The sequence below is a fragment of the Humulus lupulus genome, chromosome X, assembly GCF_963169125.1.
Source record: "Humulus lupulus chromosome X, drHumLupu1.1, whole genome shotgun sequence".
In the NCBI taxonomy this organism is placed as follows: Eukaryota; Viridiplantae; Streptophyta; class Magnoliopsida; order Rosales; family Cannabaceae; genus Humulus; species Humulus lupulus.
The window spans coordinates 27454788-27460343 of record NC_084802.1 but is presented as its reverse complement, the minus strand read 5'-3'; the positions used below and the strand labels follow the sequence as shown (position 1 = coordinate 27460343).

Genomic DNA, 5556 nt, shown 5'->3' with positions numbered 1-5556 from the left:
ATCATAACATATTAAGGTTTTTTTTTGTGATAAGAGTACTTATAAGTTTTTTTTTTAATTAAAAGATTTTCATTATTGTATTTTGATAAAAAAAAAATCAAAATTAATCATAAAATGTAATTCTCAATATATTGATAAACCATAAGTATTACATTAAACAATAACTAATTCAAACTATGAATGTGTCTATTTCATGAGATCTTAGTTCTAACTTAAATTTGAAAGCATAACATAATAAAGTTTCTTGAACATTTTTTACTTCAAAAATGAAAAACAAAAACATTACAAGATACACAAAAGTAAACCATGCATGAAACTTGCTCCATCCTTCAATTCATCATCCTTTGTGCACTTGTCTGGAAGACAAAATTCTCACATTCTATGATATCCCTTTGGGTATGGTTGACAAGTCCTGGAAGTGATCTGAACGTAAAACAGCACATATGGACATTAGACACATATTATTTCCCTTAAAACCAAATAGATTATTACATAGATATGCATGAACATCAGATGAGATGAACCTCATACCACTAGCTATTTTGCACAGCTTAATGATTATATGTGCTAAAGACAAAAAAAAATGGAGATGCTTAAAAATTAACAAAGACCTGTAAAAGATTTCATTAACCCACTTGGAATCCAAACTAACATGTATTTAGCCCAGGTAATGAATGAATGCTATACTATAATTTTTACAGACTTATAATGAAATATCACTGGAACATTGTGCCAAGAACTGAAACAACTCTGAATTGTAGTAAATGGCTGGATGTTATTTGGGGATTGAACAGGGTTAATTAAACAAAGAGAACAAGCACTTAATTAAACTTTAAAGCATGATTTTTAAACAATTTCATGAACAAATTAGATATAGGTCAAAATTCATTAACTAATTTGTAGACATATCATAGAACTCTTATAGCAAAAAAAAAAAAAAAATACCTCACCAACATCCATTGCTTCATCTGTTAATGTAGCCACTGTAAACACAACTCCTAACAAACCCTCAACAGCCAGAGTTATTGCATGAGCTTCACTAGCAACTAAGACTAACAAACCCATGGACAAGGCAAGCCAAGATGACAACCCAAGCAGTAACAAGTTCCTGAAATGCCAGAAAATCAACTAGCAAAGAAATATCAAAATATAAATAAGCATAATAGAAAACAAAATGAAGATTCAAACAAAGCTTGGGAACATCTGCAAGATGAAAACTAAAATAAATAAATAATATAACAAGTGAATGCAAATCCAATCCCATAACTATCATATAAACTATAACTTACCAAAGCTATAAATAATAAAAGAGAATACAGTGCAAATAAAATCAAACTTGTCAAACAACTTGCTGCCATTAAGACATTATAGTTTTTCAGACAGTAGGGAGCAATGAAGGGATAAAGTGTTTCATAACTTTCTTCATAAAGCAAGGCAAAGGCTTGATACATTACAAACATAATCAAGCAATTTTTTTTTTCAAGTAATAAAAAAAACAGCTATATGTCCTTTACTAATATTAAAACAAGGAAATACAAATCAATGCCACTTAATCTTAACTAGAGTTTATAAGAGCAAGCATATTCCTACTGAATTCTCAATAACTTAGTAATATAATCAGAATTTGGTATTATTCCATTGTATGCACTACTAGGAAACAAGATCTTAATCATATTAAGTCACAATAGCCAACACATATATTAACATCAAAATAAAATAATTATAATAAAATCAATGATATTACCTCAAGATATTAATCATATTAAGTCACACAATAGCAGAGTGAAAAGAGCTTACCCCACAGCTCAACAACATTTTCCAATTTCTAAAAACAAAATCTGAAATAGAATTGAATAGAGAGAAGTTAGGGCAAGAGATTGAAATAAAATAGAAAGATTCAGATTTTACCCAAAATTGCAGAAAAAAAAGATGAGAGACTTGGATTTCTAAGAGAAAAATCTAAAATGACAGAGAGTAATCTATATTTATAATTCTACTTTGGTTAGGAGTGCCCAGCAAGAGTAATAGTTGCACACTTAATTGCTACATTGTACCTATAGAGATGAAATGATAAAAGAAAAATTATGCCAGGCATAAAGAGTATAAGCAATGGAAAATGATTTCACAGCACAATAAGATTAAAACAAGAGAAATTATGTATATGTATAGGACAGTGGTGATGAATGAGAGAGAAAGTACGAGTGCTGGGGCATTGTAACTAACTAATGGGGAAGTTTTGGTTTTATTTTGAAGCGGTGGATTACCAATCACTGCTCTAAATCCCCTCTATTATGAGAATAACGTATGGGGCAGAGGAATAAAAGCTACTGCTCAAACGAAAAGTTTCCACATATTGCAGTAAAAAGAATCATCTAGTTGTTTTTTATGCCCTGTTTTCTTAATTTGTTTTCTATTTCTATTGTTGCTCTTTGCAACTACTTAGAAAATAATTCCCTTATATTGCTCTCTAAACAACTTCAGAATAAAGGAAAAGCTAGAAGGAATCAAATAACTCAAGAAAATAAAAGGCCGAACAAGAAACTAGAATACACTCAAGCCATATATTATAACAACTCAATGACTAAGAAACAAAATAAAATAACTCAAAAAATATACCAATTCAGAGAAATAGACAAGAGATAACCACTATAAATTCCAACTACCTGAGTTAGCAAATGGACATATATACACATTCATCAAATTAAACTACAACAATCATAAAAAGCACAACCTTTTATTTACTCTCTTGCTAACTAAACTATGAAAAAGAAACAACAAGGTTTGTACATGAAACAAAGAAAGTTCAAAGAAAAGTCCAGAAAAAAGAGTTAACAGTATGAATGCAGTCCCAATGGAGTGACTAATAAACCTCTTTTAATATGTGGACGAAAAGAGAGGCATACTTGGTTTCAAATATGTATCCAAGGAAAAAGAGTCCATTCCAGAGTTGTCTGATTATTTTGTAGGCAACCTTGTATTAACACAAGTAATTAAGTCAAAAATTTCAACACTCAATAGCTTTGCAAGTTGCAATGGCCACAATTAGCAAAAAATCACTAGTTTCCATATATCTCAAGTTCACATGTTGTGCTTACTTCAAAACTAAGAGAACAAAACTAACAATTGTATTAATGTTAATCAATGCAACTATTTTAATAGTAAATTTTAATATATTAATACGCTAACAACAAAAATCGACCTTTAATACATTTTCATTTATAAGGGTTGTCACTCTTTAACTTTCATCCCGCTTGTTTATGCTAAAATTGGTAGGAGAAGGGAGAAAAAGTATATCCTGTTAAAAAAAAACAGTTTCATAGCTTAAGTTGCTGTTTATTTTCAAATAAAGGGAAACTAAAAACAAAAAATAATAACTGGTAAAAAAATATAGTGGAATGTATTATTCGCCTAGTTTTCCATTATGTATTAGTGCATTCCATTCATCAACAACAACCATATACTTCACACTAGTTAAAACAGAACATTTCACAAATGACAAATATGGAATAGAATATAGAAATAAGTTGAGACAACTGCAGTTATATAAATATATATATATATAGAGAGAGAGAGAGAGAGAGAGACCTTTTCTGAACTATGAGGCCTTGAAAGTGAGTATCAAAATCTAAAATTCCATAGCTTAACTGGTCAGAATCCATTGATGCTTCTGCTGCTTCAGCAACTCCCAAAAGCTTTAAACACTCATTCCAACACTCAGCACCCCTCCATAGAAGCTTAGCTGCAAGACTATAATACCCAACATCATTAACATCTTACATGAACACCCTATTACATTAACTGCGAATTGTCTAAGAATTTGGCCAACTAGAACTAAATAAGTTAATCACAAATTTAAATGTTGTATTTATCTTTCCTGAAACTTCATAGAAAAAAATAAAAATACTATTCAATGCAAAAATATAAACCTAAACTTCAGTTTTTCCTTAAAACTACTGTATTTGAGACTTAAAACCCATTATCATCTCTATCAAGCCATAAATCCAGATAGACAGAAGAAAAAAACTAAAACTGTATTATTTTTCTTCAAACTCATGAGTGATTTTAATATATAATAATTATTATAAAAAATAATCAAAGATGATGCCTAAGAATAAAAAATCGTCATTACCCTTTTAGATAAGTGGGGATGTAATCAAAATAAACCATTTTCTTCATGGCAACGGTACCCTAGTCGCATTGAAGTCCCCGCTGTTACAACACCATCCCCACAGTCCCACCTCCATGCTAACATCTGCAACAACAAAGAAAGAAAGAGAGAGAATGAGATCGTGGGTGAGAGGGAAAGAACTAAATCTGGAGACACAAACAAATGTACATATATCCTTGTATATATATAATACCTATACATGAAATAAATACTTCAAAATAGAACAACATCAGAGCAGAAACAGAACTAAGAAAACTTAAGAAAAAATAGGACAGAAATGGCAAAATAGACAATGAGAGTCACTAAGGAGGGACAAGTGACTAGCATAACAACCAAATAATAATCGCACCACACTTAATTCATAGTAACTGCTCTTTAAAAGTTCTATGCATTTGCCTTTATATAATATGCAATGTCCTAATGGGAATTTATATTTGGAAAGACAACCAAAGAAAAAAAGTTACTTTTTGTAAACAAAAGTAGACCCTACAAGCAAAAAAAATTAACAGAAAACAGATGAAAATATTGAATACACCATAACAGATGGAAATACTCATCACAAGCTAAAATGACATGGTGAAAACTTATAAGAAATCAAGCTATAGAATCATGCCTTGTGTAGTCATGATAGCAACAAAAAGGATTATGCCAACAGGTTGCACCTTAAAAAAATGCCAAGCTTGATCACTGGTTAGAAGAGATACATACCATCGAGCCTACACCTCGCCTTGCCAAGCCCTGCCACCATCAACATCATCATTAGAGAGAATTAAGGCAGTCTCTTTGATTGATTTCCTAACCTATAAATAAGAGACCAAAAATTGAATGAAAGTTAATAGAAGAATTAATAAACAAATCAACAAATAGCTATATATGAAGATAAAACTCCAAAGTAAATTAGATAAAATATAATCACGTGTGAAGACCTGTTGTCATTTTTTCCTTTCTGTTTTATGTGCATCTGGTTGTTTTTTATGCTCTGTATTCTGAATTAGTTTTCTATTTCTATTGTTGCTCTTTCCAACTGCTTAGAAAGACCTTAAGGCATTAGTTGATTAATATATACATAAATAAAGAAACCCATGTAAGAAAGCTCAAATACCTTGAACCTGAATATTAATCAAAGAAACTTCCAACATTGAATGTTGCTTTATGCATTTTAATTTCTCATTAAGACCTGGCTAAAATCATTGAAGCAATCAATACAAAATATTATATTACCACTGTGTCAAAAAGCAATCAGTTGAATATTTATATTAGATGAAATTAGCGCATAAATGATCAACTCTTAATAATGGACCCATTCTAAAGATACTTTCATCTTTTACCAAAACATTGATAAGTGCTTATAGTAACTCTTAAAAAAACCATATTAATTATCAAAAGCA

General features: G+C 30.3%; 1 long non-coding RNA gene across 1 annotated transcript; it reads right to left on the bottom strand.

Annotated features, from left to right (window-relative positions):
• Positions 1-4101: 4101 nt before the first annotated feature.
• Positions 4102-5352, bottom strand: LOC133806226 (uncharacterized). The gene is made up of 3 exons (XR_009879029.1): positions 5271-5352; positions 4877-4968; positions 4102-4245 (listed from the first exon to the last, which is right to left on the bottom strand). It is a non-coding gene; the product is annotated as an uncharacterized LOC133806226 (long non-coding RNA).
• Between the last annotated feature and the right edge of the window lie 204 nt (positions 5353-5556).